Source organism: Pseudorasbora parva, chromosome 22 (assembly GCF_024679245.1).
Source record: "Pseudorasbora parva isolate DD20220531a chromosome 22, ASM2467924v1, whole genome shotgun sequence".
NCBI lineage: Eukaryota > Metazoa > Chordata > Actinopteri > Cypriniformes > Gobionidae > Pseudorasbora > Pseudorasbora parva.
Window position 1 is genome coordinate 8,578,149 of NC_090193.1, and position 23,828 is coordinate 8,601,976.

The window sequence follows — 23,828 nt, forward strand, 5'->3', positions numbered from 1 at the left end:
CTACTTTAAAGTAATCATCCTAAATATAGCTGCAGAAAAACACCACATTCCAATTTAATGCAGACGCGTGACGAGGTGGCCGAGTGGTTAAGGCGATGGACTGCTAATCCATTGTGCTCTGCACGCGTGGGTTCGAATCCCATCCTCGTCGTTTGATGTCTTTAGTGTTCGAGAGTGCCAGGCAAAGTTGTTTGAAGCACTTTGCTTTAATGTACCTACTACCGCTTTAACGTTTAACCACTTTAAAGTAATCATCCTAAACATAGATGCAGAAAAACACCACATCCCAGTTTCATGCAGACGCGTGACCAGGTGGCCGAGTGGTTAAGGCGATGGACTGCTAATCCATTGTGCTCTGCACGCGTGGGTTAGAATCCCATCCTCGTCGATTGATGTCTTTAGTGTTCAAGAGTGCCAGGCAAAGTTGTTTGAGGCACTTTGCTTTAATGTACCTACCACCGCTTTAACGTTTAACCACTTTAAAGTAATCATCCTAAACATAGCTGCAGAAAAACACCACATCCCAGTTTAATGCAGCCGCGTGACGAGGTGGCTGAGTGGTTAAGGCGATGGACTGCTAATCCATCGTGCTCTGCACGTGTGGGTTTGAAACCCATCCTCAACGATGGTTGTCTTTGGTGTTCGAGAGTGCCAGGCAAAGTTGTTTAAAGCACTTTGCTTTAACGTACTTACCACCGCTTTAACGTTTAACTACTTTAAAGTAATCATCCTAAACATAGCTGCAGAAAAACACCAGAGCCCAGTTTCATGCAGACGTGAGACGAGGTGGCCGAGTGGTTAAGGCCATGGACTGCTATTCCATTGTGCTCTGCATGCGTGGGTTCGAATCCCATCCTCGTCGTTTGATGTCTTTAGTGTTCGAGAGTGCCAGGCAAAGTTGTTTGAAGCACTTTGCTTTAATGTACCTACCACCGCTTTAAAGTAATCATCCTAAATATAGCTGCAGAAAAACACCACATTCCAATTTCATGCAGACGTGTGACGAGGTGGCCGAGTGGTTAAGGCGATGGACTGCTAATCCATTGTGCTCTGCACACATGGGTTCGAAACCCATCCTCAACGATGGTTGTCTTTAGTGTTCGAGAGTGCCAGGCAAAGTTGTTTGAAGCACTTTGCTTTAATGTACCTACCACCGCTTTAAAGTAATCATCCTAAATATAGCTGCAGAAAAACACCACATTCCAATTTCATGCAGACGCGTGACGAGGTGGCCGAGTGGTTAAGGCGATGGACTGCTAATCCATTGTGCTCTGCACGCGTCGGTTCGAATCCCATCCTCGTCGTTTGATGTCTTTAGTGTTCGAGAGTGCCAGGCAAAATTGTTTGAAGCACTTTGCTTTAATGTACCTACCACTGCTTTAAAGTAATCATCCTAAATATAGCTGCAGAAAAACACCACATTCCAGTTTCATGCAGACGCGTGACGAGGTGGCCGAGTGGTTAAGGCAACGGACTGCTAATCCATTGTGCTCTGCACGCGTGGGTTCGAATCCCATCCTCGTCGTTTGATGTCTTTAGTCTTCGAGAGTGCCAGGCAAAGTTGTTTGAAGCACTTAGCTTTAATGTACCTACTACCGCTTTAACGTTTAACCACTTTAAAGTAATCATCCTAAACATAGATGCAGAAAAACACCACATCCCAGTTTCATGCAGACGCGTGACCAGGTGGCCAAGTGGTTAAGGCGATGGACTGCTAATCCATTGTGCTCTGCACGCGTGGGTTCGAATCCCATCCTCGTCGTTTGATGTCTTTAGTCTTCGAGAGTGCCAGGCAAAGTTGTTTGAAGCACTTAGCTTTAATGTACCTACTACCGCTTTAACGTTTAACCACTTTAAAGTAATCATCCTAAACATAGATGCAGAAAAACACCACATCCCAGTTTCATGCAGACGCGTGACCAGGTGGCCGAGTGGTTAAGGCGATGGACTGCTAATCCATTGTGCTCTGCACGCGTGGGTTCGAATCCCATCCTCAACGATGGTTGTCTTTAGTGTTCGAGAGTGCCAGGCAAAGTTGTTTAAAGCACTTTGCTTTAACGTACTTACCACCGCTTTAACGTTTAACTACTTTAAAGTAATCATCCTAAACATAGCTGCAGAAAAACACCAGAGCCCAGCTTCATGCAGACGTGTGACGAGGTGGCCGAGTGGTTAAGGCGATGGACTGCTAATCCATTGTGCTCTGCACACATGGGTTCGAAACCCATCCTCAACGATGGTTGTCTTTAGTGTTCGAGAGTGCCAGGCAAAGTTGTTTAAAGCACTTTGCTTTAACGTACTTACCACCGCTTTAACGTTTAACTACTTTAAAGTAATCATCCTAAACATAGCTGCAGAAAAACACCAGAGCCCAGCTTCATGCAGACGTGTGACGAGGTGGCCGAGTGGTTAAGGCGATGGACTGCTAATCCATTGTGCTCTGCACACGTGGGTTCAAAACCCATCCTCGTCGTTTGATGTCTTTAGTGTTCGAGAGTGCCAGGCAAAATTGTTTGAAGCACTTTGCTTTAATGTACCTACCACTGCTTTAAAGTAATCATCCTAAATATAGCTGCAGAAAAACACCACATTCCAGTTTCATGCAGACGCGTGACGAGGTGGCCGAGTGGTTAAGGCAACGGACTGCTAATCCATTGTGCTCTGCACGCGTGGGTTCGAATCCCATCCTCGTCGTTTGATGTCTTTAGTGTTCGAGAGTGCCAGGCAAAGTTGTTTAAAGCACTTTGCTTTAACGTTTAACTACTTTAAAGTAATCATCCTAAACATAGCTGCAGAAAAACACCAGAGCCAAAGTTCCTTGTAGACGCATGACAAGGTGGCTGAGTGGTTAAGGCGATGGACTGCTAATCCATTGTGCTCTGCACGCGTGGGTTCGAATCCCATCCTCGTCGATGGTTGTCTTTAGTGTTCGAGAGTGCAAGGCAAAGTTGTTTAAAGCACTTTGCTTTAACGTACTTACCACCGCTTTAACGTTTAACTACTTTAAAGTAATCATCCTAAACATAGCTGCAGAAAAACACCAGAGCCCAGTTTCATGCAGACGTGAGACGAGGTGGCCGAGTGGTTTAGGGCGATGGACTGCTAATCCATTGTGCTCTGCACGCGTGGGTTCGAATCCCATCCTCGTCGTTTGATGTCTTTAGTGTTCGAGAGTGCCAGGCAAAGTTGTTTGAAGCACTTTGCTTTAATGTACCTACCACCGCTTTAACATTTAACCACTTTAAAGTAATCATCCTAAACATAGCTGCAGAAAAACACCAGAGCCCAGTTTCATGCAGACGTGTGACGAGGTGGCCGAGTGGTTAAGGCGATGGACTGCTAATCCATTGTGCTCTGCACGCATGGGTTCGAATCCCATCCTCGTCGATGGTTGTCTTTAGTGTCCGAGAGTGCCAGGCAAAGTTGTTTAAAGCACTTTGCTTTAACGTACTTACCACCGCTTTAATGTTTAACTACTTTAAAGTAATCATCCTAAACATAGATGCAGAAAAACATCACATCCCAGTTTCATGCAGACGCGTGACGAGGTGGCCGAGTGGTTAAGGCGATGGACTGCTAATCCATTGTGCTCTGCACGCGTGGGTTCGAATCCCATCCTCGTCGTTTGATGTCTTTAGTGTTCGAGAGTGCCAGGCAAAGTTGTTTGAAGCACTTTGCTTTAATGTACCTACCACCGCTTAAACGTTTAACCACTTTAAAGTAATCATCCTAAACATAGCTGCAGAAAAACACCACATCCCAGTTTAATGCAGCCGCGTGACGAGGTGGCTGAGTGGTTAAGGTGATGGACTGCTAATCCATTGTGCTCTGCACGTGTGGGTTCGAATCCCATCCTCGTCGTTTGATGTCTTTAGTCTTCGAGAGTGCCAGGCAAAGTTGTTTGAAGCACTTAGCTTTAATGTACCTACTACCGCTTTAACGTTTAACCACTTTAAAGTAATCATCCTAAACATAGATGCAGAAAAACACCACATCCCAGTTTCATGCAGACGCGTGACCAGGTGGCCAAGTGGTTAAGGCGATGGACTGCTAATCCATTGTGCTCTGCACGCGTGGGTTCGAATCCCATCCTCGTCGTTTGATGTCTTTAGTCTTCGAGAGTGCCAGGCAAAGTTGTTTGAAGCACTTAGCTTTAATGTACCTACTACCGCTTTAACGTTTAACCACTTTAAAGTAATCATCCTAAACATAGATGCAGAAAAACACCACATCCCAGTTTCATGCAGACGCGTGACCAGGTGGCCGAGTGGTTAAGGCGATGGACTGCTAATCCATTGTGCTCTGCACGCGTGGGTTCGAATCCCATCCTCAACGATGGTTGTCTTTAGTGTTCGAGAGTCCCAGGCAAAGTTGTTTAAAGCACTTTGCTTTAACGTACTTACCACCGCTTTAACGTTTAACTACTTTAAAGTAATCATCCTAAACATAGCTGCAGAAAAACACCAGAGCCCAGCTTGATGCAGACGTGTGACGAGGTGGCCGTTCCTTCCAGCGATCGGCCGGTCTAACAATTCCTAACGCACTCCTAACAATTCCGAACGCACTCCTAACAATTCCGAACGCAATCGAAACAAGTCCTAACATATTCCGAACAATTCCGAACACAATCCTAACAATCCTAACAGTCAATGGTTAAGTCCTAACAGTATCCGAACAGAGCTCAACGGGGCAAAACGTTCATTGGCTGAACGGGGCAAAGCAGTCATTGGCCGAAATATAGTCATGTGACTACAGTCATAAAAAGAGCGCCATGTATTCGAATGACTCATCATCTTTTATCATCTTTTATCACCGACACCAACCCCATCATTAACGTTACCTCAAAACTAATATCTTCGGATAACGAGCAGGTAAGTTAAGTTTAACATATATTTTAACCTGAAAGAGTTAGAATATATCGTCACGTATACGTTGCGTACCAAAGCAGTCAGATATATGCTCTAAAATTCATCAATATTTGTCAATATTTGTAAAATAATTTATCTCAATACAACAGGTAGCGTAATCTCTTTAGGTAAGCAGCATTTTAAAGATATGTGTCAGACAAATCTACACTGCCTGCCACCTGACTTTAGTAACTAAATATTTTATACATTTTGCATAATTACTAGGCTTTTTTTACATTATATTGACTTGTACTGTTTTTAATGTATATATTTGAGTTTAGTGTACTGTTATCGTTCATTGTATTTGGCATGGAGTTAAAAAAATCGTTTTACACAAATAAATTAACAGAAATACAATTTAAATACTTTAACAACCACCCATGTAGTCAAATATATGCTTTAAAATTCATCATTATTTGTCTATGCAAATAATTAATCTAAATACAACATGTAATCTCTTAAGTAAAGGTAAGCAGCATTTTAAAGATATGTCAGACAAATCTACACTGCCACATGACTTTAGTAACTAAATATTTTATACATTTTGCATAAATATTATATAAACTTGGCTTTTTTTTACATTATGTTGACTTGTACTGTTTTCAATGTATTTATTTGAGTTTAGTGTAATGTTATCGTTCATTGTATTTGGCATAGAGTTAAAAAAAAAAATCTTTTTACACAAATAAATGAACAGAAATACAATTTAAATACTTAAACAACCACCCATGTCTATAATCAAACAATCATCAATGTGTCAAATATGATGGACATCATCCATCCTCTACCTAAAAATGTCTGTTGTATTTTTGTGCCTAACACTTTTCTTCAGATTTTATATCAAGTATTTCCCAAAAGTAATGTAAGTCTGATATTTACAGTGTTGTTTCATATTTATAGACATGAGTAAGACGGGTAAACCTGACTCGTATTGGCATGACATCATGTGCAAATATGCCCAAGGGAAGTACCACTTCACAACAGGCAAGAAGCCTGGGGCAAAGAAATGGAAGGATGCCTTGGACCGAATTAATAAGTGTCCACTACACAATCTGACCTGTGCATATGATATCTTTGGAAAAAGAATCCCTTGCAAATGTGGTTATCATAAGGTATGTGGTGATAAATGTGATTATTTTATTTATGCTGATGATCATTACTAATTTTAGTTTTTTTCCCCATAATTTTTTTTTTTTTTTTTTTTTTTTTTTACAATTTAATTAGAAAAGATGAGTTTTTTGTTGAGCATCATATTTTGTGCATCATGTTGTGGCTCCTATAGTATGATATAGTGAAAATATGGAGCTCAAACTTGAAAAATAACATTAGTTTTAATCACAGGCAAAACTAAGCAATGCTGTGCATTTTAGTGAAGATGCTGTCAGTATACTAGGTGAATTCTTTGCTTGTAAGGTACATCAATGAGGTCTTTATTACAGTTTAGTAAGAGACTTAAACTGCACTCACACATTAAAAAGATTTGCACAAAGATCTGAAGGTGGGTGTTTCTACAATTATACTGAAAGTAGTTTGACTTAAAAAAGAGCAAACAAACGGATTCATTTTTTTTTTTTTTTACGCTTTTCAGCAGTTTGGATTTTGATCATTTACATGCATTAGGTATTTGTATACCAAATGATGCAGCTTTATAAGGCTAAAAATTATTTAGTTTAACTATACTGGCAATATTTTCAGACCTGGGGAAAACATTAACATTTTTTTTGCAGTCAGCAGAGCAGACATTGTTAGGGATGGAAGCAGGACCTCAGGGCAGTGCAGGCCAACGACCAGTCCCACAGAGTAGTTCAATTATGTGTGGTCTTGATTGGAGCAGACTACCCTCGCTGCAGCAAATGTATGATTCCTGTCTGTCCTTGGAGTTCAGAGGTCCTTAACCAACTGGATCCCTCCCACAGAAACAAGTTCCCCGCTGTTCTTACCACACAGCTGGCTCTCGACAGGAGGTGTGTGACTTTGTTAAAGCCCAGAACTGCTGGGAACAGCTCCAGTTTCTTGCAGCAAGCTCTTTAGGAAGTTCACAGCGAGGAGTGGGCACGACGGAGTTCTGACGGAGATCTGACAGACTGTGAGTTTCACAAAGAGAGATGTGCCCTGACACAGACAGAAGTGGTTTATCAGCAGCCACCGCCATTTTGCCCACTACCTCTAGCACAGTGTTTTGAGACCGTCCATGCAAACGAGATCGTGAGTCACCTTGAGGAGCTAAAGGGTGTCATAACCTCAACCGATGGTAACATCCTGAAGCTAGACTCTACCAAGAAGGTAAATGTATATAAAAGGAGGCAAATGCATGTTAACTTCACCTGATGTTCAGTAATTATATCTGATTATAATGTGTGTGTGTGTGTGTGTGTGTATATATATGTTTTTATATAGATCACTAAAAAGCTAGCTGGTGGCATTGCGGACACTGCTACTTGGATGACAAACGTTGGCAATGAGTTTGGCCAAGTCCTAAACTGTGTCTTAACCACTGGTGAGGGAGCTGGCCTAGATGACCTGTGTCAGGGCATCGTAAAGCGATACAAGGATGCTGGAGAGCCGGAGCCAGTTGTAATTTACGTTGACAGGGACTGCTGCAGCGAGACAGGTTTGTTAACATAAGTCTTCACCTAATAGGAATGCAACCATTTCAGGCATGTTTTTTGGAAAGTGAATTTACATGCCATCCCTAGGTGTTTGTTATAATTTTAGAACCATGTGTAAAATGATGCCTTGTTTCTCATCGGTGTAGGCGTGACTCAAGTTCTTACCTGGTTTCGACCATGGAAGGTCACAGTGCGACTTGACGTCTTCCACTTCATGCGGCGGTTCACTGCTGGTCTTACAACGGAGCACCATCCACTGTATGGCACTTTCTGCTCCAAGTTGTCCAGCTGTATATTTGAATGGGACAAGGAGGACATCGCTCGTCTTAAAGAGGCAAAAAGAGCTACTGGAACAAACCAACTTGTTGCTAGTTAGAGTGAACAACACCACAGTGTCTTCATGGTGCGTTGGATTTCAGCTTGCTAAATTGGAGTAGTTTAGTGTACATAGCAAATCTCAACTGATTTGTTTTTATTAAATATTCTTTATGAATGTTTTCTGGGTAAAGCTGCCATTTTAAAAGCAGTTCTGCTCTTATCTAACTGAAAATGTTTGTTTTTCTTTCCCAGGCTTCTTGACAGACAGAGAAGAACTGACAGGGACACCTTGCTACAAGGGGTGGAGCTTCCCCAGCCTGTTGGTTTGGCAAAGGAGCCACTGCCAAAGCCTAGAGAGCTCCCATCTGCACCTGATGAACATGGACACGTTGCCATTGAGTTCCAGGAGCCTGAAAATCAAGAGGGTGAGGCAGTTATCTGCCAACGTAAATATGCTCGCACTGGAACTGCAGTGTCTTCTATTACACACACAGACACTGAGCTTGGAAATTATTAAAAGACAGCTGATTGAATGGTGTGCATTAAGAAAATTCATAGGAAAGCTGTTTAATGTATTATATCTTTATCTATTTATCTTTCAGCTGTCTTTAATGTATAAGAAAATTCATAGGAATGTTCTTTAAAATATTATATCTGTATCTATATCTATGTCTATCAATCAGCTGTCTTTAATGTATTATATCTATATCTATTTATCTATCAGCTGTCTTTAATGTATTATATCTATATCTATTTATCTATCATCTGTCTTTAATGTTAAAGTTTGAGTGCATTAGGTAAATTCATAGGAAAACTCTTTTCTTTTTGGAATAAATATAATTACATTTCGCATTTACATAAATTTATAAATTATATACCTATTGCATAATGGAATTATATTAATAATGTATATGTTTGTGTGTGTGTGTGTGTATGTATGTATGTATGTGTATATATAGTATATATAATATAATATATATATAGGTTTACCTGTGCATTGTATGTGTTTGGTTGTCATGCCATAGGTCATGTTTTTTGTATGGTTCTCCCTACCTCTTATATTATTTTTTTGTCTACTATTGTGTTTTCATTACTTCTGTGTTTTTAGATTTTCCTTTTGACCCCTTGCAACTTGTGGCACAAGCATTTCACTGTATTGCAAAGTATATGTGACAATAAATATAACTAACTAACTTATATACGTATATGTTCTTTACATTATATTCATGTAACATTCTATTACACTGTTTGTGGAAGTGTTTATTATCCTTATATGTAAATATGTATATATTATTAAACTGCATTAATTTATTAACTGTTTATTATAGTTGTAATTATCATTTAAAATTAGATGAATACAAATAAGGAATATTTAATGTGAATGTTGGATTAAATTTAAGACTTTTGAATAAAACATATTAGTAGAAATACGTGTTGTCTGTTTTATTTCAGCTGTACAAAAATTATATGAGAAAGTGTTTTGTTATTAAGGGAAATGTGCATAAAAGAGCCAATCAGCAATCGAGTTCACATGCAGGTCAATCTCGATTGGCTGATTATTCTCGTGACATTCTCGCTGAACTCGGGAGAACATCATCTACTATCCGGAGATTAAAGGTAACATTAAGTATTATTAAATCACAAATTCACGACTCTAGTTTTAACCTATTTACCAGACCTTAATTATATTTTTTTTGGGAATAAAGTTTAAGAGGTCTAAACTGCCGCAGTAAGGCAAGTTCACATAAGATTTACCTGTGACGGTATGCTAACGTTAACGTAACTCTCCATGGTTTTTTTTTTGAGGGGAGAAATGATTGTTTAACCCCTGATAATAGATATCCATCATAAAATATGTCGACCTCCCACCCCAGATCCAGATGTTGTTTTGTTCCAGGTGCAGATGTTGTAATTTATTGTCAATACTAGTGTTTATGAACCATGCTAGTATTTGGTGTGGTTATTTTACGGTTGCTCTGGTAAAATAACAACTGTAGTAATATAATTACATTACGTTACCCAACACTGTACAAATATTTCTACAAAAACTTTAGATTATTATACAGTATTTGTTGCAGTGGTAACACATATTTAACACAAGTTTACATTGCATGTTGTCAAAACAGATGTTCAACCTCAAAAGACAAAATTCTACTCTTGCAATTTTGAAGACTGTTTGAAACCAAGCAGAGAGAGCAACCATTGACTAGCATAATAGGGAAAAAAAATACTATGGTAATCAATGGTTGCTCTCTCTGACAATATTCTTCCACGATATTTTTCAGAAATGACCAAAACAGGGAAATCCAACGCCTATTGGAATGATGTGTGCCATAGGTATGCCCAGGGAACCTTCCAGTTCACTACAGGCAAAAGGCCTGGAAGCAAACAATGGAAGGAGGCCCTGGAGCGGATTGATGCCTGTCCCCTACAAAAGGGAAATAAGGTGGACCTGTTTGGCAGGCATATAGTGTGCACTTGTGGGTTCCACAAGGTAGGTGTAAGATATAATATATCAAAGGCATGATAAGTTCCTGTATCATGTAATAGACTATTTTATTGATCATCCACATATCTGTTATCTGAGTGCACAGTTCTGCAGAATAATTGATGAAATTATTTAACATGAATAGTATGGCCTTCTTTTGTTTCTAATCTTTAAAAACGTTTTATCCCAGTCAACAGATACAGGGCCTAATGTATTGGTAGGCAGCAGCAGCACAGTGGCAGGCAGCTGCAGCAGCAGCACAGTGGCAGGCAGCAGCAGCAGCAGCACAGTGGCAGGCAGCAGCAGCAGCAGCACAGTGGCAGGCAGCAGCAGCAGCAGCACAGTGGCAGGCAGCAGCAGCACAGTGGCAGGCAGCAGCAGCACAGTGGCAGGCAGCAGCAGCACAGTGGCAGGCAGCAGCAGCACAGTGGCAGGCAGCAGCAGCACAGTGGCAGGCAGCAGCAGCACAGTGGCAGGCAGCAGCAGCACAGTGGCAGGCAGCAGCAGCAGCACAGTGGCAGGGACATCACAAGAAGAACAAGGAATTAAGTGTTCTCTCTGTGGTGTGGTTGTGGAGGCAGAGAAGTTCTCAGAGCACCTCTCTGACCACCATGCTGAAGAGAAGTGTGACACCTGTGGGGCCAGGGTCCAGGGTGCTGTTGGACTCCTCCAACATATTGAGTCCAGCCATTATGGGGCCCTGTTGGCTCCACGTTTCAGCCCTTTAAAAGATCCCACACCATCTCCGTGCCCCTCACCATCTCCACGGCTGGTGCAGACACCAGTGTCTCCATCCCTGCGGCCCACTGTATCCTCACACCACTCTCCAGCCCTACAGCCCTCACCACCACCACCTTCACGGCCAACTCCATCCCGTTGGACAACTCCATCCCCACACCACTCTCCAGCTCTACAGCCTCCACCAACATCACGGCCCACTCCACCGAAGTGGTCCACTCTGTCCTCTCGGCCCACTTCATCTCCACGCCACTCTCCAGCTCTACAGCCTCCACCACCACCACAGCCCACTCCATCCCAACGCCACTCTCCAGCTCTACAGCCTCCACCACCACCACAGCCCACTCCATCCCAACGCCACTCTCCAGCTCTACAGCCTCCACCACCACCACAGCCCACTCCATCCCAACGCCACTCTCCAGCTCTACAGCCTCCACCACCACCACAGCCCACTCCATCCCCACGCCACTCTCCAGCTGTACAGCCTCCACCACCACAACAGCCCACTCCATCCCAGTGGCCCACTCCGTCCCCAAGACCATCTCCATCCCCTCACCACTCTCCAGTTCCACAGACCTCACAACCATGGCGCTCTACATCTTCGCAGCCCACTCCATCCTCACATCCAGCACCCTCTGTGCAGCCCACACCTCTGCCTCAGGCTGTAACTGATTGGGAAAGCTTTCTTCCCAGTCAGTTCAAGAGAGTCCTCCAGCCAGCAGATTGGGTATGGATTGCCAAGTGCCTCTATGAGCCCACAGGACAGCTCAGGCAGAAGATCAAGGAGAACTGGTTTTATCCACCGATGCAGCCCAAGCCATCTCCTCCTGAGCCTGGGTGGTACTTCAGACAGAGGATGTTCTTGTGGGCACCAATGAGGATGTGGGGCATTCCTCTTAAATGCCAACAGTGTGGCCGTAAGATGCACCACTCAGGGATCTACCCAAAGGTCAGGGAGGTGATCGACATGGGTAGTCGCTATTACCTGGTGGGTGGAGACTATCCACGCTGCAGTGTATGCAGGCTTCCAGTATGCCCATGGAGCCAGGACATCCTTTTACAACTGGATGTGGCACACAGGACAATGTTTCCAGCAGTGCTGACCTCTCAGCTAGCCCTGGACAAGAAATGTGTGACCTTCCTCAGGCCAAGGACCAGTGGCAACAGTTCTTCCTACCTCCAGTCAGCAGTAGAGGAAGTCCACAGTGAGGAGTGGGCACGACGGACCATCCAGTACCTCTCTGACTGTGAGCATAATTTGAAAAAGGTTGCCCTGGTCCAATCTACAACGGCACCATCCTTTCCTGCACCTGCACCCTTCAGGCCGCTTCCACTCGCCCAGTGGTTTGAGACTGTCCACTCCAATGACATCCTCAGCCATCTCGACGAGATGAAGGGGGTGATTACATCCACCTATGGCCGAATCCTAAAAATGGATTCTACAAAGAAGGTACAATACATGAAGGTCTCAGCATGAGATTTTATATATATATGAGTAATGTACCATAACAAAAAGAAGAAAATATATAATTAAGCCTGTTAGAATGTCTTTATGTTTCTTTATGCTTATTTTTCAGATCACCAAAAAGCTGGCTGGGGACATTGGGGACACAGCTGCGTGGATGACGAACATCGGCAATGAGCTCGGCCAGGTTCTGAACAGCGTTCTGACAACAGCTGAGGGTGCAGGACTGGAGGAGCTGTGCCAGGGCATCGTCAGACGCTACCAGAATGCTGGTGAGCCAGAGCCGGAGGTCATCTATGTTGACCGGGATTGCTGCAGTCAGTCAGGTGGGATTTTCAGATTACTACTTTATCAAATGTGACATTGGACCACAAAACCAAGTCTTAATGGTCTTTTTGGTAACACTTTACTTGAAGGGGTGTGCTTAAGACATGTCAAGAATATGGGCAAAACAGCTCTAACGATTGATCAAACTATATATATTTTTTGAAATTGAACAGTTATTGTTAATGATTAAACACTGAAACTTTTTTTACCATTTCAAAATAATCCATTAAGGATTTGTGTTTAATGTTAAATACAGGAGTATGTGCTTATATTTTCTTTTCCATTGATTTGCGCATAGTGTCAAGGAAACTATCAGTACTTGGAAACTAATCAATATGCATGAAAACACACCCACTGGAATCAAATGTTTCAGGAACCAAATGTATTCTAACACCATCTTTTAATTAAAATGTAGACATCATCTGAAAGGCAAGCTCATTCAGAGTAAATAAGCTTTCCATTGATGTATGGTTTGTTAGGATAGGACATTATTTGGCCCAGATATAACTATTTGAACATTTTCAATCTGAGGGTACAAAAAAATAGAAATATTAAGAAAATTAAATTTATCAAAATTAAGTCCTTAGCAATGCATATCCACTCACAAAAAAAACTTTGGTATATATATATATTTATGATAGGAAATTTGCAAAAAATATCTTCATGGAACATGATCTTAATATTAATAATAATTATATTAATTTTTCTCATAAAAGAAAAATCAATAATTTTGACCCATACAATGTATTGTTGGCTATTGCTACAGATATTCCGGTTCAACGTATGATTTTACGTGGTTCTGTGGTCCAGGGTCACATGTGCATTGCAATATATTTTACAAATGTTAATAGTGGTTGTAATTATTATTATTATTATTATTATTATTATTATTATTATTATTATTATTATTATTATTATTATATCAATGTAATGTAATTGTAATTAATTATTATGACTGAAAAATATGTTGAAATACAATCAAATGTATGCTTTTTGCTAATGTTTTCCCCCTCCACAGGTGCACCTGCAGTGCTGAATCTTTTTCGGCCATGGAAGTGTATTGTGAGGCTTGATATTTTCCATTTCATGAGGAGATTTAACTGCGGGCTTACCACAGAGCACCACCCTCTCTATGGTACCTTTTGTTCCAAACTTTACTCCTGTATCTTTGAGTGGGATCAGGAGGATGTGAAAGAACTTAAGGTGGCCAAGAGAGGGGAGTGGAAAAACAAGCATGGTGGACAGGCTCCCACTGAGGCGCAGCTCATAGCCACCATCAGCACCGGTGAACTGGTGAAGCACTGTAGGCGGCGGACACGTGGGGCTGAGGAGATACGGGCCATGATTTCAGGGCTGCTGGAATCGGTCTGGGAGTCAACCGACACTACAGGGCTTCGCCTAGTTAACCCTGACAGCATGCAGCATGTGTGGGAGATGCAGAAAAAACACCTCGAGTGCATCCAGGACCCTCCACATGTTGACTTATACACAAAGACGGGGACACTCCAGAAGGGTGGCAAAGTACTAAATGTGCTTAGGTGTGGCAGGGGGTCATCCTCTCTGGAGAGTTTTCACCGTCATCAGTGTTCCTTCATTCCTGGTAAATGTTCTGTAGGTTGTTAAGTTGTAAAGATTGCTATAGTGTCACCATTATAGTAGTAGAATCCTGGGTACTACCTGGATTTGGCTTGCTTTCATGGAATTTACAACAAGCTATTTGTCTTATTATTCTATTTCACTGTTCTATAACTGTGTCATTAAATTTGTATTTCCTCAGTTTAAAATAATTACTGACTGAATATTTGCATTTTCATTATTAGGATGGAGATGCAATGCATTGCACACCCAAATGTATATGTTGGAGGGGGCCTCGAGGTGGAACATGAGCCGGGCAAAAGAAGCTGTAGCTGTGGTGGGGGCCTCAACCCTAAGAACATTTGATGTTTCTTTAATGTCTCATCTAAACAACCTGAGCCAAAGGGTCCTTGGCTCTGCTTTGATGCCTGAGTTCACCCCTCCAGGAAAGCCCACTGGTAAGATATCTCTCAAGGAAATGCTGAGCATTGGAGCATTCCTCTCTCTCTCTCTCTCTCTCAATCATGTGTTTGTTTGTGTGTGTGTGTGTGTGTGTGTGTGTGTGTGTGTGTGTGTGTGTGTGTGTGTGTGTGTGTGTGTGTGTGTGTGTGTGTGTGTGTGTGTGTGTGTGTGTCCTTTCCCCATTAACAATGTGTTACAAATTATTGCAGAGGAGCGGATTGCTGTTGAATACTTATTGGCCCAGTCCAATAAAGGTGATCAGCTGATGGCAACCAACAGTGACATGACCGAAGTCCCCTCGGAGGAGCCCGAGGATGAAGGCGATTATGACAGGACTGTGTGCAATCCAGCTGACCTTAGGGCTGGTGAATCTGACCCTCCATTAGCTGTCATGGAGGCCCAGGTGACCAGTCCTGTAGGGGAGACTGGACCCAAATCCCCTGATGAGGAGGTCGGTGAGGATGAGGCGGATGACACGGCACATCCTAGCACATCCGGCCAGGTAATGTTGCTATCCTGTAATATCTTTTATTACAGTTTTTCTCCAATGGTTTGGCTCATTTCTTGAAATAGAAATTACATGTTCAAAACAACATGGACAAACCTACAAACCAGTTTAAGAACCAATGAAGAAAAAATTTAAAAAGAAAAATGTATCTGCTGACATGTGAAAAACATATTGTCAACAATATGTACAGTTAAAATATATGTATAATGTGAACTATTTACTCAACACTGTATATATTTATTGGACTTGCTTATTTTCTCAATTTTCAGAGTGTACGTTGTGATGCTAGAGGTGTCTTGGGCTGGGAGGCAGTTGATGCCTTGGCAGCGTACCTGGTTGGCCTAAACCGTACAATCACTGCCTTGTCATTGCAAGAGGAGGCCGAAATAGTCCGTCTGTACATGGCTTTGAATCCCATGGACAAAGTGCCCTCGAAATATGGTAAGAGGGCAAAGAAAAACACCTTGACAGGACCATGGAGAGCATCCAGGAAGCCAAGCGGTTCTGCTCCAGGACAGCAGGCAGCAGAGAGGTAATTTAACAATTTGAATTGTCACTAGTTTATATTTTACACAGTATACAGTCCAGATTATATCACCCTTCTTTTCCATAGACTGTTCATGACTCATGGGCAGGCGGCTCAGGACCCTGAAGTCCACCGGGTCTGTGAATGTGTTTGCTTACGACTTTTCAAAGAGTTTAAGCAAGCACGGAACAGGCCCAAGGACACAAGTGGAAAAACTCTGCCAATTCCTCAATCTATTGTAGCAGTATACAGCCACTTAAAACAGCTTCTGGAGGACAGCAGGGCAGTTCTAGAACAGACTAACCTGGTTCTGGTCCCAATAAATACCACTACTGTCTCCTCATGGTGAGTCTTATTTTGTGCTGTACTTTTATACAATCACAGTAGCATATCAAGATTGTACTTGAAAAACCTTCCTGTACATGTTTCTTTTAAAAATTAATAAAAGTTAAGACAATGGGCTTTATATTAAGTTTAGTTTATTGAAACTTTATTAAACCAGGCAAGTCATTACAGTTTTTCTGAATTTCTAAAATACATTCTTGTAGCCATCGCTAATTTTCTTAAAACATTAAACACAAATCCAAATATTCAATCTAAATTCACACAAACAATTGCTTCTAAACCCTTTCACTTGTACTCACGATCATTTTGCATTGAAAGCATGTGCCATAATTTAGATATATATTAAGATGGTAGAATGCACTTTTACAGATGCCTACTGAAATGTATCACTAATTTAAATTATTTCTGTAGCACATTTCAATAAATTAGGGCAATAAATTTAAAACCAATTTTAATAAATTACTTGAATTTCTCTTGCAGGCTCCTAAGAAGACAAAAACGTGCAGACAGGGACATGCTGCTGCAGGGTACTGAACTGCCTAATCAACTATACCTGGCAAAGGAGCCGCTTCCTGAAGTGAGAGACCTTCCAGCTGCTCCTTTACAACATGGGCATGAGGCAATGGTTTTTGAGGAGCCTGAAAATCAGGAGGGAAAGGCATTTGTTCGCAAACGAACCTCAAAAAGGTGCCCCCTGCCCACCCCTCCCCCTGGAGCAATTCCCATATATCCACCAGCAGCAGACTTTGCATCCTACCCACCCTTTCCCAGCTACCCACCAGGTCTACCAGTGCCTCAGCTCCAGCCTCCTCCTCAGTTCCAGCCTCATCCCCAGTTCCAGGACCCAGCCCAGTTCCAGCCTCCTCAGTTCCAGCCTCCTCCTCAGTTCCAGCTCCAGCCTCCTCAGTTCCAGCCTCCTCCTCAGTTCCAGCTCCAGCCTCCTCAGTTCCAGCCTCCTCCTCAGTTCCAGCCTCATCCCCAGTTCCAGCCTCCTCCTCAGTTCCAGCTCCAGCCTCCTCAGTTCCAGCCTCCTCCTCAGTTCCAGCCTCATCCCCAGTTCCAGCCTCCTCCTCAGTTCCAGCTCCAGCCTCCTCAGTTCCAGCCTCATCCCCAGTTCCAGGACCCAGCCCAGTTCCAGCCTCCTCAGTTCCAGCCTCATCCCCAGTTCCAGGACCCAGCCCAGTTCCAGCCTCATCCCCAGGTCCAGGACCCACCTGATAACCGACTACCACAAACTGGTCCCCCTACTCAGCCCAGGCAGCGTACCTGGAGGCAGCAGAAAGCTGCCCAAGAAGACGAGGAAAGAATGGCTAGGGGTGAACCACCAAGGAAACGCCTGGCAAAGGATGTTTACCACTACACCTGCAAGCACTGTGGGCAATCCAAAAACAAGACAACTGGCCACACTCAGTTGAAGGGCCGGTGGTACTGTCCAGCTTCAGGCCTCTCTGTGGCTCAGTGGAAGGAGAGTGTACAGGGACCTCTTTGAATTGCTTTATATAGCAGTTTTATTATATATTTTATTACATTTTTATATATTTTTTATGTTTATATATTTTTAAATGTGTTTGCTGTGTGGTGTGTTGTGATGTGAACCTTTTGTTTTTAGTTGCTGTGTTTGCAATGCTTAATTTGCACACACACAAAAAAAAAAAAAAGGAAAAAAAAAAGAATAATACTTGTGTGGTGTAATAGTTAAAATAAAAAAACACACAAAAAACTCTTGTGGTGTAATGTAACACATCCATCCTTTGGGTGGAAGATTCCAGGTGCAAGTCCTGGCAAGAGTGTGTGGTGTGTTTAGCAGAATAGTATTTTTTATTATAGTATTTATACATATTGTCACATTAAGTCCACTGGAGGCAAGGTTTAGAACCCAAGTGCAGTCTTTATTAGAGCAACCTTAAATCCAAAACATTAAACAACAGGTTAGGCTTGGCATGAAGCAGAACATAAACAATATACTCACTAACAGTGGGTAACAACATCAATTACACATGGCAAACATGAGGGCTAAAATACATAGACTAATGACTGGACAAGGGACACCTGTGAACAATGATCAAACAATAAACCAATGACATGACAGAACACAAAACAAGGGAGCACATGTCAGGATCACATGACAAACCAGGAAGTGCATGAAAAAACATGACTGTGAACATGATACCTCAAAAACATGAAACATGAACCAACACCAAAACACCCTCTGACACATATATTATATTATTTCTATCTATCTATCTATCTATCTATCTATCTATCTATCTATCTATCTATCTATCTATCTATCTATCTATCTATCTATCTATCTATCTATCTATCTATCTATCTATCTATCTATCTTTAATGTTAAAGTTTTTAAATGTATAAATTATATATATTCATGCGTATATATATATATACATAGACACATATGTTATTTACATTATATTTAAATAAACTTTTATTAAACTATGTGTGGAAGTGCTTATTATCATTAGTATATGTAAATATGTATATATTTTTATTATTAAACTGCATTTGTTTGTTTATTATAGTTGCAATCAATATTATTTAAAATTATATTAATACACATAAGGAATATTTATTATGAATGTTGCATTGGATTTAAGACTTTTGAATAAAACATATTAGTAGAAATACAAATACGTGTTCTTTGTTTTATTTCGGCTGTACAAAAATTATTTGAGGAAGTGTTTTGCGATTAAGTAAAAGTATAAATATTTATTTAAGAAATGTGTTAGTTAGTTTGTTAGTAAGGGAAATATGCATAGAGAACTGGTAACAAACAAAATATAAAAAAAAGAAATATCCGGTTCCACCGCTTTTTTTTCCTTTTTCCTTTTCCCCCTTCGCTTTTTCTTTTTTTTTTTCTTTCCCCCGCCATGGCAGTCCGTTTTGCCCTGTTTTTGGCCGAGTGGTTAAGGCGATGGACTGCTAATCCATTGTGCTCTGCACGCGTGGGTTCGAATCCCATCCTCGTCGATTGATGTCTTTAGTGTTCGAGAGTGCCAGGCAAAGTTGTTTGAAGCACTTTGCTTTAATGTACCTACCACCGCTTTAACGTTTAACCACTTTAATGTAATCATCCTAAACATAGCTGCAGAAAAACACCCCATCCCAGTTTAATGCAGCCGCCTGACGAGGTGGCCGAGTGGTTAAGGCGATGGATTGCTAATCCATTGTGCTCTGGACGCGTGGGTTTGAAACCCATCCTCAACGATGGTTGTCTTTAGTGTTCGAGAGTGCCAGGCAAAGTTGTTTAAAGCACTTTGCTTTAACGTACTTACCACCGCTTTAACGTTTAACTACTTTAAAGTAATCATCCTCAACATAGATGAAGAAAAACATCACATCCCAGTTTCATGCAGACACGTGACGAGGTGGCCGAGTGGTTAAGGCGATGGACTGCTAATCCATTGTGCTCTGCACGCGTGGGTTCGAATACCATCCTCGTCGTTTGATGTCTTTAGTGTTCGAGAGTGCCAGGCAAAGTTGTTTGAAGCACTTTGCTTTAATGTACCTACCACCGCTTTAACGTTTAACCACTTTAACGTAATCATCCTAAACACAGCTGCAGAAAAACACCCCATCCCATTTTAATTCAGCCGCGTGACGAGATGGCCGAGTGGTTAAGGCGATGGACTGCTAATCCATTGTGCTCTGCACGCGTGGGTTCGAATCCCATCTTCGTCGTTTGATGTCTTTAGTGTTCGAGAGTGCCAGGCAAAGTTGTTTGAAGCACTTTGCTTTAATGTACCTACCACCGCTTTAACAGTTAACCACTTTAAAGTAATCATCCTAAACATAGCTGCAGAAAAACACCAGAGCCAAAGTTCCTTGTAGACGCATGACGAGGTGGCCGAGTGGTTAAGGTGATGGACTGCTAATCCATTGTGCTCTGCACACGTGGGTTCAAATCCCATCCTCGTCGATGGTTGTCTTTAGTGTTCGAGAGTGCTAGGCAAAGTTGTTTAAAGCACTTTGCTTTAACGTACTTACCACCGCTTTAACGTTTAACTACTTTAAAGTAATCATCCTAAACATAGCTGCAGAAAAACACCAGAGCCCAGTTTCATGCAGACGTGAGACGAGGTGGCCGAGTGGGTAAGGCGATGGACTGCTAATCCATTGTGCTCTGCACGCGTGGGTTCGAATCCCATCCTCGTCGATGGTTGTCTTTAGTGTTCGAGAGTGCCAGGCAAAGTTGTTTGAAGCACTTTGCTTTAATGTACCTACCACCGCTTTAAAGTAATCATCCTAAATATAGCTGCAGAAAAACACCACATTCCAATTTCAAGCAGACGCGTGACGAGGTGGCCGAGTGGTTAAGGCGATGGACTGCTAATCCATTGTGCTCTGCACGCGTGGGTTCGAATCCCATCCTCGTCGTTTAATGTCTTTAGTGTTCGAGAGTTCCAGGCAAAGTTGTTTGAAGCACTTTGCTTTAATGTACCTACCACTGCTTTAAAGTAATCATCCTAAATATAGCTGCAGAAAAACACCACATTCCAGTTTCATGCAGACGCGTGACGAGGTGGCCGAGTGGTTAAGGCGACGGACTGCTAATCCATTGTGCTCTGCACGCGTGGGTTTGAATCCCATCGTCGTCTTTAGTGTTCGAGAGTGCCAGGCAAAGTTGTTTGAAGCACTTTGCTTTAATGTACCTACTACTGCTTTAACGTTTAACCACTTTAAAGTAATCATCCTAAACATAGATGCACAAAAACACCACATCTCAGTTTCATGCACACGAGTTACCAGGTGGCCGAGTGGTTAAGGCGATGGACTGCTAATCCATTGTGCTCTGCACGCTTGGGTTCGAATCCCATCCTCGTCGATTGATGTCTTTAGTGTTCGAGAGTGCCAGGCAAAGTTGTTTGAAGCACTTTGCTTTAATGTACCTACCACCGCTTTAACGTTTAACCCCTTTAATGTAATCATCCTAAACATAGCTGCAGAAAAACACCCCATCCCAGTTTAATGCAGCCGCGTGACGAGGTGGCCGAGTGGTTAAGGCGATGGATTGCTAATCCATTGTGCTCTGGACGCGTGGGTTTGAAACCCATCCTCAACGATGGTTGTCTTTAGTGTTCGAGAGTGCCAGGCAAAGTTGTTTAAAGCACTTTGCTTTAACGTACTTACCACCGCTTTAACGTTTAACTACTTTAAAGTAATCATCCTCAACATAGATGCAGAAAAACATCACATCCCAGTTTCATGCAGACACGTGACGAGGTGGCTGAGTGGTTAAGGCGATGGACTGCTAATCCATTGTGCTCTGCACGCGTGGGTTCGAATCCCATCCTCGTCGTTTGATGTCTTTAGTGTTCGAGAGTGCCAGGCAAAGTTGTTTGAAGCACTTTGCTTTAATGTACCTACCACCGCTTTAACGTTTAACCACTTTAACGTAATTATCCTAAACATAGCTGCAGAAAAACACCCCATCCCATTTTAATTCAGCCGCGTGACGAGGTGGCTGAGTGGTTAAGGCGATGGACTGCTAATCCATTGTGCTCTGCACGCGTGGGTTCGAATCCCATCCTCGTCGATGGTTGTCTTTAGTGTTCGAGAGTGCCAGGCAAAGTTGTTTAAAGCACTTTGCTTTAACGTACTTTCCACCGCTTTAACGTTTAACCACTTTAAAGTAATCATCCTAAACATAGCTGCAGAAAAACACCAGAGCCCAATTTCATGCAGGCATGTGACGAGGTGGCCGAGTGGTTAAGGCGATGGACTGCTAATCCATTGTGCTCTGCACGCGTGGGTTCGAATCCCATCCTCGTCGATGGTTGTCTTTAGTGTTCGAGAGTGCCAGGCAAATTTTTTAAAGCACTTTGCTTTAACGTACTTACCACCGCTTTAACGTTTAACTACTTTAAAGTAATCATCCTAAACATAGATGCAGAAAAACATCACATCCCAGTTTCATGCAGACGTGAGACGAGGTGGCCGAGTGGTTAAGGCGATGGACTGCTAATCCATTGTGCTCTACACGCGTGGGTTCGAATCCCATCCTCGTCGTTTGATGTCTTTAGTGTTCGAGAGTGCCAGGCAAAGTTGTTTGAAGCACTTTGCTTTAATGTACCTACCACCGCTTTAAAGTAATCATCCTAAATATAGCTGCAGAAAAACACCACATTCCAATTTCTAGCAGACGCGTGACGAGGTGGCCGAGTGGTTAAGGCGATGGACTGCTAATCCATTGTGCTCTACACGCGTGGGTTCGAATCCCATCCTCGTCGTTTAATGTCTTTAGTGTTCGAGAGTTCCAGGCAAAGTTGTTTGAAGCACTTTGCTTTAATGTACCTACCACTGCTTTAAAGTAATCATCCTAAATATAGCTGCAGAAAAACACCACATTCCAGTTTCATGCAGACGCGTGACGAGGTGGCCGAGTGGTTAAGGCGACGGACTGCTAATCCATTGTGCTCTGCACGCGTGGGTTTGAATCACATCGTCGTCTTTAGTGTTCGAGAGTGCCAGGCAAAGTTGTTTGAAGCACTTTGCTTTAATGTACCTACTACTGCTTTAACGTTTAACCACTTTAAAGTAATCATCCTAAACATAGATGCACAAAAACACCACATCCCAGTTTCATGCAGACGCGTTACCAGGTGGCCGAGTGGTTAAGGCGATGGACTGCTAATCCATTGTGCTCTGCACGCGTGGGTTCGAATCCCATCCTCGTCGATTGATGTCTTTAGTGTTCGAGAGTGCCAGGCAAAGTTGTTTGAAGCACTTTGCTTTAATGTACCTACCACCGCTTTAACGTTTAACCACTTTAAAGTAATCATCCTAAACATAGCTGCAGAAAAACACCAGAGCCCAGTTTCATGCAGATGTGTGACAAGGTGGCCGAGTGGTTAAGGCGATGGACTGCTAATCCATTGTGCTCTGCACGCATGGGTTCGAATCCCATCCTCGTCGATGGTTGTCTTTAGTGTTCGAGAGTGCCAGGCAAAGTTGTTTAAAGCACTTTGCTTTAACGTACTTACCACCGCTTTAAAATTTAACTACTTTAAAGTAATCATCCTAAACATAGATGCAGAAACACATCACATCCCAGTTTCATGCAGACGTGAGACTAGGTGGCCGAGTGGTTAAGGCGATGGACTGCTAATCCATTGTGCTCTGCACGCGTGGGTTCGAATCCCATCCTCGTCGTTTGATGTCTTTAGTGTTCGAGAGTGCCAGGCAAAGTTGTTTGAAGGACTTTGCTTTAATGTACCTACCACCGCTTTAACCTTTAACCACTTTAAAGTAATCATCCTAAACATATCTGCAGAAAAACACCAGAGCCCAGTTTCATGCAGACGTGTGACGAGGTGGCCGAGTGGTTAAGGCGATGGACTGCTAATCCATTGTGCTCTGCACGCGTGGGTTCGAATCTCATCCTCGTCGATGGTTGTCTTTAGTGTTCGAGAGTGCCAGGCAAAGTTGTTTAAAGCACTTTGCTTTAACGTACTTACCACCGCTTTAACGTTTAACTACTTTAAAGTAATCATCCTAAACATAGATGCAGAAAAACATCACATCCCAGTTTCATGCAGACGC

General features: G+C 42.4%; 1 long non-coding RNA gene and 12 other non-coding genes across 13 annotated transcripts; all 13 read left to right on the forward strand.

The window, feature by feature from the left end:
- The first annotated feature begins 69 nt into the window (after positions 1 to 69).
- On the forward strand, positions 70 to 151 carry trnas-gcu (transfer RNA serine (anticodon GCU)). The gene has a single exon. It is a non-coding gene; the product is annotated as a tRNA-Ser (tRNA).
- A 3,154-nt stretch (positions 152 to 3,305) lies between these two features.
- trnas-gcu (transfer RNA serine (anticodon GCU)) lies at positions 3,306 to 3,387 on the forward strand. The gene has a single exon. It is a non-coding gene; the product is annotated as a tRNA-Ser (tRNA).
- Positions 3,388 to 3,542: 155 nt separating this feature from the next.
- On the forward strand, positions 3,543 to 3,624 carry trnas-gcu (transfer RNA serine (anticodon GCU)). The gene has a single exon. It is a non-coding gene; the product is annotated as a tRNA-Ser (tRNA).
- Positions 3,625 to 4,495: 871 nt separating this feature from the next.
- LOC137058836 (uncharacterized) lies at positions 4,496 to 6,884 on the forward strand. The gene is made up of 3 exons (XR_010900864.1): positions 4,496 to 4,871; positions 5,808 to 6,019; positions 6,635 to 6,884. It is a non-coding gene; the product is annotated as an uncharacterized lncRNA (long non-coding RNA).
- Positions 6,885 to 20,123: 13,239 nt separating this feature from the next.
- Positions 20,124 to 20,205, forward strand: trnas-gcu (transfer RNA serine (anticodon GCU)). Its single transcript has one exon. It is a non-coding gene; the product is annotated as a tRNA-Ser (tRNA).
- Positions 20,206 to 20,360: 155 nt separating this feature from the next.
- Positions 20,361 to 20,442, forward strand: trnas-gcu (transfer RNA serine (anticodon GCU)). The gene has a single exon. It is a non-coding gene; the product is annotated as a tRNA-Ser (tRNA).
- Positions 20,443 to 20,581: 139 nt separating this feature from the next.
- Positions 20,582 to 20,663, forward strand: trnas-gcu (transfer RNA serine (anticodon GCU)). The gene has a single exon. It is a non-coding gene; the product is annotated as a tRNA-Ser (tRNA).
- An 840-nt stretch (positions 20,664 to 21,503) lies between these two features.
- Positions 21,504 to 21,585, forward strand: trnas-gcu (transfer RNA serine (anticodon GCU)). The gene has a single exon. It is a non-coding gene; the product is annotated as a tRNA-Ser (tRNA).
- Positions 21,586 to 21,740: 155 nt separating this feature from the next.
- trnas-gcu (transfer RNA serine (anticodon GCU)) lies at positions 21,741 to 21,822 on the forward strand. Its single transcript has one exon. It is a non-coding gene; the product is annotated as a tRNA-Ser (tRNA).
- Positions 21,823 to 21,977: 155 nt separating this feature from the next.
- trnas-gcu (transfer RNA serine (anticodon GCU)) lies at positions 21,978 to 22,059 on the forward strand. Its single transcript has one exon. It is a non-coding gene; the product is annotated as a tRNA-Ser (tRNA).
- A 154-nt stretch (positions 22,060 to 22,213) lies between these two features.
- On the forward strand, positions 22,214 to 22,295 carry trnas-gcu (transfer RNA serine (anticodon GCU)). The gene has a single exon. It is a non-coding gene; the product is annotated as a tRNA-Ser (tRNA).
- Positions 22,296 to 22,434: 139 nt separating this feature from the next.
- Positions 22,435 to 22,516, forward strand: trnas-gcu (transfer RNA serine (anticodon GCU)). The gene has a single exon. It is a non-coding gene; the product is annotated as a tRNA-Ser (tRNA).
- Positions 22,517 to 23,119: 603 nt separating this feature from the next.
- Positions 23,120 to 23,201, forward strand: trnas-gcu (transfer RNA serine (anticodon GCU)). The gene has a single exon. It is a non-coding gene; the product is annotated as a tRNA-Ser (tRNA).
- Positions 23,202 to 23,828: the final 627 nt, after the last annotated feature.